We start from the raw sequence: 10,000 nt of genomic DNA on the forward strand, positions 1-10,000 counted from the left end.
ACGCGGCCGTCACACAGCCCGATTCAGTAAAGAAGCCCGAGGAACCCCGCTGAGCAGGGGAGGACGACACTGCCGCCATCGCAGCCCCCTTCGCTCGGAGGGGTGGAGGACAACACTTCGCATGCAACGGGAAGCGAATTGGAAAGGAGACCACCCTGCCTGAACACCGGACACTGCCGTGACTCCCTATTACGGGGAGCACAGAAGAGCCGGCCCGCCGAGGGCCCTCTCCGACGCGACCCGAACGGCCTCATCGATCAGTAAGGAAAGGGAAAAGGGGAAGGAGCGGAGGCCCCACGGCCACGAGTCCTGGGACAGCGACGGCCACTCACACCCGTCGCCACCCGGGGGCGGACGGCAGGTGCGGAGGCTCTGCGTGCGAGTGAGAGGGCAACGTCTGCGGAGAGGTGCAACGCCGGCCTGAACACCGGCAGAGCCGGCCCGCCGGGAAGCCCCTCCGACGCGCCCTAAACGCCTCATCGATCAGTAAGGGAAGGGAAAGAAGGAAGGAGCGGAGGCCCCACGGCCACGGGTCCTGGGACAGCGACGGCCACTCGCACCCGTCACCACCCGTGGGTGGATGGCAGGTGCGGGGGCTCTGCGTGCGAGTGAGGGCAACGCCTGCGAGAGGTGCTCCAACGGCCTGAACACCGGCAGAGCCGGCCCGCCGTGGAGGCTCTCCGACGCACCCGAGGACGCCTCAGCGGGCGCTGCCTGTGGGTCTGGATCAGTCAAATCGGGGAGGGGCGGGTGCCACGGGCCACCCGGCTCCAGACAGCGATTCCCTTGAGGGAGGTCAACGGAACTGGGGGAAGGCCACGGCAGGCTCAACTCCCCCAGCTCTTCCAGCGTTCGAGTGCCGGCAACCACCACCGGCTGCCGGTCTTTGCCCGCCCCACAGGCAACCGCTTGCCATCGCGGGGGGGGTTGGAAAAAGGAAACGCGCCTGGACCCATGCCACACACGGGTGTTCGGGGCCGGGGAATGCCACAGAAGCTAGACAACCCCAGCCGCCTGCGTTCGGCTTAGCCAGCCACCAGGTACGGCCGCAATTTTCTTCCCGCTTTGCGGGCTCCAGCTTATGGCCAGAGAAAACGCGAAGAGGTGCCGCCACCTCTAACCCGGTACAGCGCTGCAGACCTTTCCACCGAGCCCTCCTGCAACCAGGCAAGCCGGGGCAGGCCGGACACCACAGGCCGCCCACTCATGGCTCATGCCGGCAAAAACAGGACGAGGCGCTGCGGCCTCTCGCCTGTGCCATCATCGGGCCCTCGGGGGCTGGGGGAAGCTGCGGCACATGCACGAGAACCCCCCAGCCGTCTGCATCCGGCTGCCGGCCACGGGACCGGCTGCCGCTTGCGCTCTGCCCAATACGTGCATGGGCTCTGGCTTAAGACCAGAGAAAACGCGATGAGGTGCCGCCACCTCTAACCCGGTACAGCGCTGCAGACCTTTCCACCGAGCCCTCCTGCAACCAGGCAAGCCGGGGCAGGCCGGACACCACAGGCCGCCCACTCATGGCTCATGCCGGCAAAAACAGGACGAGGCGCTGCGGCCTCTCGCCTGTGCCATCATCGGGCCCTCGGGGGCTGGGGGAAGCTGCGGCACGCACGAGACCCCCCAGCCGTCTGCATCCAGCTGCCGCTCTGCGCGCTCCAGCTTAAGGCCAGAGAAAAAAGGACGAGGTGCCGCCACCTCGCCCGCCCATCACCAGGCCCTCAGGAGCCGGCGGCGGCCGCGGCGGGCTGGACGCTCACGGGCAGCTGCCCTCGCATATCCCAGCGCTCACCTTTGCCATCATCGGGCCCTCCGGGGCCGGGGGAAAGCCGAGGCAGGCTCGACTCCGCCCGGTCTTCCAGCGTTCGAGTGCCGGTGGCCACCACCGGCCACCGGGCTTTGCCCTGCGGAATCCACCTTTGCACCTCTCGCACCACTCGGTCAACAGCCACCGCAGCCTGCCAGACCCTCGCAGGCACCCGGCTGGCTTACTCGAAAAACACCGGGAGACAAACAGGCCGAACGGAGAAACAACGAGCCGAACCACCAGGGAAACCACCACCACAACGGCCGCCCAGCGCCCCACTTCGCCGGCTGAGCCGTAGGCCTTGCAGCCGCTCACTAGCGCTGCTCCGTGCACCAGTCACCACCAGCTCCTATAGTACGGAGGATCACGTCCCCGCCCCCGGCCGGCTCCAAGAGTGCGGTCCCTGCCCACCGGGGAGACCTGCCAATGAGACCGACTTTTACGATGACGTAACTGGAGGCAGCGAAAAAACAGCGACCCCTTCGCCAGCTCCGAGAAAGTGGTGGGGCTATCAGGTCTACCTCACAGCCCCCGAAATGCGACTAAGTCCCGCCGGAGCCGGGTAGACCTGACAGCCCTTTTCACCGGCCGCTCCGGCGGCGACACCCCGCGTCCTCCGGGCGCCGCCGGCGGCCGCGCCGGCCTCCGGAGCCGGGTAGACCTGGCGGCCGGCCGCGGAGCCGGGTAGACCTGGCGGCCGGCCGCGGAGCCGGGTAGACCTGGCGGCCCTTTTCACCGGCCGCTCCGGCGGCGACACCCCGCGTCCTCCGGGCGCCGCCGGCGGCCGCGCCGGCCTCCGGAGCCGGGTAGACCTGGCGGCCGGCCGCGGAGCCGGGTAGACCTGGCGGCCCTTTTCACCGGCCGCTCCGGCGGCGACACCCCGCGTCCTCCGGGCGCCGCCGGCGGCCGCGCCGGCCTCCGGAGCCGGGTAGACCTGGCGGCCGGCCGCGGAGCCGGGTAGACCTGGCGGCCCTTTTCACCGGCCGCTCCGGCGGCGACACCCCGCGTCCTCCAGGCGCCGCCGGCGGCCGCGCCGGCCTCCGGAGCCGGGTAGACCTGGCGGCCGGCCGCGGAGCCGGGTAGACCTGGCGGCCCTTTTCACCGGCCGCTCCGGCGGCGACACCCCGCGTCCTCCGGGCGCCGCCGGCGGCCGCGCCGGCCTCCGGAGCCGGGTAGACCTGGCGGCCGGCCGCGGAGCCGGGTAGACCTGGCGGCCGGCCGCGGAGCCGGGTAGACCTGGCGGCCCTTTTCACCGGCCGCTCCGGCGGCGACACCCCGCGTCCTCCGGGCGCCGCCAGCGGCCGCGCCGGCCTCCGGAGCCGGGTAGACCTGGCGGCCGGCCGCGGAGCCGGGTAGACCTGGCGGCCCTTTTCACCGGCCGCTCCGGCGGCGACACCCCGCGTCCTCCGGGCGCCGCCGGCGGCCGCGCCGGCCTCCGGAGCCGGGTAGACCTGGCGGCCGGCCGCGGAGCCGGGTAGACCTGGCGGCCGGCCGCGGAGCCGGGTAGACCTGGCGGCCCTTTTCACCGGCCGCTCCGGCGGCGACACCCCGCGTCCTCCGGGCGCCGCCGGCGGCCGCGCCGGCCTCCGGAGCCGGGTAGACCTGGCGGCCGTTCGGTGCTGCTTGGGGGGGGGGGGGGGGGGGAGGCAGGTGCGCCTGATTTTGTTTCGTTTTTTCCGTGTGTTTTTTTTTTTTTCTTTTTCTTTTGAGATTTGAGCTAAATCTGATAAAAGGGCCACCCCGTCCCGGTTTCTCCTGGACGGCATTTCTTTCCCCCTCCCCTTCCCACGTTTGAACCACTTCTATAACAAGGGAGCATGTTTAAACGTCCTGTCTGATGCAAGAGTTATTTCACCTTTATTGATTTCGGTAGGAAATACCAACACAATATTAACAAAAAACAGTTTTTCAAAGAATTTTTGTTTTCTGACCCCCTCCTTCCACCCTCGTCGTTCTCATGCACGTGCACGCACCTACTCCGACCCGGTGGCTGCCAGGCACTTGCCAGCTTCACCACACCAGCCAGCCCCCCCGCTCCGCCGACGCCGCCCCCTCCCTCCCCCCCATTCTCTCGGCGGGGGACCGGGCAGAGGCGGCAGCCCCCGGCACAAACTGCCCAGCTCCCCGGCGCGAGTTCGCTGTTCACTGGGTGCCTTCAGGACTGGTCGCCCCTTGCCAGGTTCAGGTTCGGGTCCACGGCGCTGCTGGGCGCTCGCCGACTTTTGGTTTTGTTTTTTGCGGTCTTGGAGGTTTTTTTTGGGGGTGGGGTGTTGTTTTTAATTCCCCCCCCCCCGCCTTTTTTTTTTTTTTTTTTTTTTGGCGTTTTACTTTTTTTGAATAAAATAAATACTTTAAAATACATGTCTGCGATCCTGCAGGCACCGCCACCTCCCCCCCCCCCCCCCCCGCGACACACGCGCGCTCAGAGGCGCGCGCACACACATACGGAGAGCGACGCAGGCACACACAGATACAGGCACCCCTGCACGGCTGTGCTCCCCCTCCCTCCCCGCGCTGCAGTCCCGGACCTGCAGGCCAGTAGGTGCAGCCCCCCCCCCCCCCCCCCCCCGCCGCCCCCGGCCCCCCGGCCCCCACCCGATCGCAGACTCTCCGGCGCCCCGGAGACGGGGGGGGTGGGGGGATTGGGGGGCGGGTGTCTGGGTGGGGCGGTCTGCAGCCCGGCAACGGGGCCCCCGGCAACTGTGTTTTTTCCCGCCACGGCTAACGGTCTGCTGCTCAGTCGTGGCGGCAGCAGCGGAGGGGAAAGGAGGCTAGCAAAGAGGGGGGCGAGAGCGGCTGGCGAGCAAGGCGGGGAGCCTGGCGCAGAGGTAGGCTGGCGAGGGGGGATGGTGTGTCTTTTCGGAGAAGACTTCTGTTTGGATCGGTTGGAGTTGTTTTTTTTTTTTTTTTTACTTCTGTCCCCCGTCCCTGTCCGTCCGTCCCGTCCCGTCCCGTCCCCCCCCCCCAGTCGTTTAGTTTTCCACCCGCGGAGGGGGCGGGCAGGAGTGCAGCAGGGCGAGTGCGTGGCTGACTGAGAAAGAAAGGCGGGAGCGGGGCCACGGGTGCGGCAGGATAGGGTACTCGGCAGCTGGGGTTTAGAGACGGCACGGCACCGGGTGGCTCCCCTCTGCCGCCCGGGCACGGAGCCGGCAGGGACGCCGCAGGGTCCTAAAGTCTCCCGCCGTCCATGCCCGGAGCGGCAAACCTGCTGGCGGGAGGGCGGGAGCGGGGCCACGGGTGCGGCAGGATAGGGTACTCGGCAGCTGGGGTCTAGAGACGGCACGGCACCGGGGGCTCCCCTCTGCCGCCCGGGCACGGAGCCGGCAGGGACGCCGCAGGGTCCTAAAGTCTCCCGCCGTCCATGCCCGGAGCGGCAAACCTGCTGGCGGGAGGGCGGGAGCGGGGCCACGGGTGCGGCAGGATAGGGTACTCGGCAGCTGGGGTCTAGAGACGGCACGGCACCGGGGGCTCCCCTCTGCCGCCCGGGCACGGAGCCGGCAGGGACGCCGCAGGGTCCTAAAGTCTCCCGCCTTCCATCCCCGGGGCGGCAAGCCTGGTGGCGGAAGGGGGGAGCAGGGCCAGCCAGGCTCGGCGCGAACTGCGTGGCGCGGGGCGGGGGGGGGGGGGTGTCGGCCCGGGGGCCTGTTTCGGAGGCGGGGGGGGGTGCGCGCGCGCACGCGTTTGAGCGCACGACTGTGAGCGGGGCAGCGGGTGGAGGGTTTGGGCTGAGGGGGCCGGTTGCGGGGGGGGTCCGGGGGGGTGCGCGCATGTGTGTAGGCACGTGCGAGTGGGTGGGGTGGCGGGCGGGAGGTTTGGGGCGGGGACTCGTTTGGGGGGGGGGGGGCAGTGCGTGCGTGCGCGTGCACGCGTGAGCGCACGTGTGTGAGCGAGGCGGCGGGCGGGTGGTTCGGACCGGGCGGGGGGGGGGGGGGGGGGGCCTGTTCGGGAGCGCGCGAGCGCACGTGGGTGAGTGCGGCAGCGGGCGGAAGGTTCGGCCGGCGGCCCTGTTTGGGGGAGGGGGGGCGCGCGCGCGCGCGCGTCTAAGGGCGGGTGAGCGGCTGCAGCAGCAGGCGGTGGGCGTTTGGGCCGGGGGCCTGTTTTGGCGGGGTGCGGGCGCGCACGCAGATGGAAATGAGAAAGGTTTGTAACGGTGTGGCTAACGCCGCTTTCTCTGTTACAGCCCGGGTGGTCGGCCGCTTCGACGTCCGGCCTGCGCCCGTGCCTGCCTACGGGCGGTGCGCTCGGCTCCCGGTCGGACCCGTCCCTGGGAAAGCAGCAGCCGCGTGCCTCGGCCTGGGCAGAGACCTGGGCCTCCAGGGCCCCAGCCAGGGCTGCCGGAGAGGCGCGCCGCGCTTCTAACAGAGGGGCGTCAGCGGCTCCGTCGCCGGCGGGATGCGTTCGAGCGGTGAGGACGGTCCCAGCGGCCTTAGGTGGTGGTGGGGGGGCCCGCTCCTTCAGCGACGGGAGCGGGGGGAAACGGCCCCGGGGTGGGCCGGTCAGCCGGCACGGCGGCCACGCGAGCTCATCGTCTCCGAGGACGCTCGGCTAAGTCGGCCTTGGCCGCAGGGACCGCGTGTCAGGCAGCCGACTGACTTTCTGCAGAGGCCTGCGAGACCGCCGTACCTCGGAGGCCGGCCGTGTCCTTGGAGAGGCTATCTCGGGATGGGGGCCCGTCCGGAGAAAACGCGGCGGGGTAGGGGGAAGGTGTGGGCAAAGGGAGCGTCCGGCTGATGGCTGACGGGCTGTGCTTTTCTCCCCTCCGGCCAGGTCTCGAGGAGACGGGGAAGGGGCTCTCCTCCCCCGCCCTCGGCCGAAAGCAGCTTTGCGCGACCCCGGTGCCAGGGAGGCCGGACCCCCGCGGAGGTAGCCCAGTGATGAGCCGCCGCCGCCGCCGCCGCCGCCGCCGCCGCCGCCGCCGCCTCCGAGCCGGGAGGGACCCGATCAGGTACCGGGCACGACCGACGGGCGGGGAACGTGCGAGGGCCGCGCGACCCCTCGGCCGCCCGTCACGGCAGAGCCGGACTAACCGGGACGAACCGGCTTTTGCTCGAATGTCGGTGGATCGAGAAGAGGCCCTGCCCGGGAGCGACAGGGTGCAGGGCCACCACCCGCCAGGCTCTGCAGCCGCCCGCCCTCCTTCGGCGGGCGGGCCGGCCGGGCTCGCCACGGCAGACGGGACGGGACGGGACGGGACGGGGGCCGCCGCCACCTCTGCCCGGTCCGCGGCCCCTGACGGCGAGACAAAGAATTAAAAAAAGGCAAGGGGGGGTGGGGGTTGGGGGGTGGGGGGTGGGGGTGGGGGGGCTGGGGAGGAAAGACCGAGAAAATAAATAGATAAGGAAATGGTAATACAAAAGGCACGGGGTGCGGGCGTTGCGCTTCCTAACACAGAACTCGTCTGGGACAGGGGCGGGTGGGCGGTCTGCAGGGAGGCCGGCGGGGCAGGGCCGGCTTAGGACAGAGATTAAGCTGTCGCTCCCCGCCAATTGTTGAGAGAACCTAACGTGCGCCGGCCCTACGGTTGAGGAACGTAGGGAAGGATTAACGAACCACGGGTGACTCAGGCGTGAATTAATAGTTTTCGACAGGGCGATACGGGCCGACTTCTGCCGGAATGAATTAACGTCCGCCGGGTCGAGCTCACGTTCGTAACGAACGACTCGGTCGAGAACGAGCGCCAGGCGAGGAACGGGAGCCGGCCTAGGGAAGGCGCGCGCGCGTCATCCTCGGTAATTGCTTAACAAGTAAGCATCGCTCGATCGCAAAGGGCGACAACGAGGTGAGTAAGACTGACTGGCGCGGCGTAAGAGCTAATGAACAATTAACGCGTGATCACGCAGGGGCCGGAGAACGCTGACGTTAACCAAGAGCGTCGCAAGGTCCTAAAGGAGCGCCGCAATCGAACTTTAGGAGTCGGTAGTTCATCATACTTCTTACTACTAATCGAGTCACATTCAATCCGCGACGATCCGCTGGTACGTACGTACGTACGTACGTACGTACTCCTTCTCCGGCTATCAATGAAGGGGTGCACACCTAGCGTGCATGAACGAATGAGTTTTGTTATTTAATGGACTGCCAGAAAGAGTATTACCGCGCAGCGTTAAATCAGTCGGTAGGTGACGATCCATAAACGATACAAACCAGCCTTGCTCGTCAACCGTTAATAACTTAAATCGATGACGATTCATAGCGTATCGATTATTCTGTATTCGTTTAGGAGTGAATCCCACGCCAACGGTGCTACGCGGTACCCCGGTGGCCACCGACTCGTCCAGAGACGAGAGAGCAGCGTCGGCGCCTCTTCCCGAAGAAGTCGTTACCGATAAAGTACACCGACTGCGGGTAACGAGTTGCTCTCACGTTTTTGACGCGTGCCTGCCTGCCCGCCCGCCTGCGTGGTAAAAGACAAGATGCCAGACATAATAAATTTTTAAAAAGTGGAATCACGGAGCAGTCTTAATAAATCAATCAGGACCGGCCCGGAACGCGGCCAGGGAGTGCAGGCCGACCCCGCGGCGTGGCCAGGTTTACCCGGAGGCACAGGTAAGGAGGCCAAGCCTCCCCCGGAGGATCAGCTAGGGACAGCAGGTCTACCCTGGAGCGCCAGTAGGGGTACCGATACTACCCCGGAGGATCAAGTAGGGACGCCAGGCCTACCCCGGAACATGAGGTAGGGGTACCGGGCCTACCCCGGGGGGGGGGGGGGGGGGGGGGGGCGGGTCAGGTAGGGAGGGCGGGTCTAACCCCGTGTGCCCGTAGGGACGGCAGGCGTACCCCGGAGTACCGATGAGGGTTACGGGTACTACGCCGGAGTACCGGGTCGGGGTACGGGTACTACCCCGGAGCGCCGGGCGGGGGTACCGGTGCTACGCCGGAGTACCGATGAGGGTTACGGGTACTACCCCGGAGCGCCGGGCGGGGGTACCGGTGCTACCCCGGAGTACCGGGTCGGGGTACGGGTACTACCCCGGAGCGCCGGGCGGGGGTACCGGTGCTACCCCGGAGTACCGATGAGGGTTACGGGTACTACCCCGGAGCGCCGGGCGGGGGTACCGGTGCTACCCCGGAGTACCGATGAGGGTTACGGGTACTACCCCGGAGCGCCGGGCGGGGGTACCGGTGCTACCCCGGAGTACCGGGTCGGGGTACGGGTACTACCCCGGAGCGCCGGGCGGGGGTACCGGTGCTACCCCGGAGTACCGATGAGGGTTACGGGTACTACCCCGGAGCGCCGGGCGGGGGTACCGGTGCTACCCCGGAGTACCGATGAGGGTTACGGGTACTACCCCGGAGCGCCGGGCGGGGGTACCGGTGCTACCCCGGAGTACCGGGTCGGGGTACGGGTACTACCCAGGAGCGCCGGGCGGGGGTACCGGTGCTACCCCGGAGTACCGATGAGGGTTACGGGTACTACCCCGGAGCGCCGGGCGGGGGTACCGGTGCTACCCCGGAGTACCGATGAGGGTTACGGGTACTACCCCGGAGCGCCGGGCGGGGGTACCGGTGCTACCCCGGAGTACCGGGTCGGGGCATGGGTACTACCCCGGAGCGCCGGGCGGGGGTACCGGTGCTACCCCGGAGTACCGATGAGGGTTACGGGTACTACCCCGGAGCGCCGGGCGGGGGTACCGGTGCTACCCCGGAGTACCGGGTCGGGGTACGGGTACTACCCCGGAGCGCCGGGCGGGGGTACCGGTGCTACCCCGGAGTACCGGGTCGGGGTACGGGTACTACCCCGGAGCGCCGGGCGGGGGTACCGGTGCTACCCCGGAGTACCGATGAGGGTTACGGGTACTACCCCGGAGCGCCGGGCGGGGGTACCGGTGCTACCCCGGAGTACCGGGTCGGGGTACGGGTACTACCCCGGAGCGCCGGGCGGGGGTACCGGTGCTACCCCGGAGTACCGATGAGGGTTACGGGTACTACCCCGGAGCGCCGGGCGGGGGTACCGGTGCTACCCCGGAGTACCGGGTCGGGGTACGGGTACTACCCCGGAGCGCCGGGCGGGGGTACCGGTGCTACCCCGGAGTACCGATGAGGCTTACGGGTACTACCCCGGAGCGCCGGGCGGGGGTACCGGTGCTACCCCGGAGTACCGGGTCGGGGTACGGGTACTACCCCGGAGCGCCGGGCGGGGGTACCGGTGCTACCCCGGAGTACCGGGTCGGGGTACGGGTACTACCCCGGAGCGCC

The sequence above is a fragment of the Haliaeetus albicilla genome, unplaced genomic scaffold (genome assembly GCF_947461875.1).
Source record: "Haliaeetus albicilla unplaced genomic scaffold, bHalAlb1.1 scaffold_57, whole genome shotgun sequence".
Lineage (NCBI taxonomy): Eukaryota > Metazoa > Chordata > Aves > Accipitriformes > Accipitridae > Haliaeetus > Haliaeetus albicilla.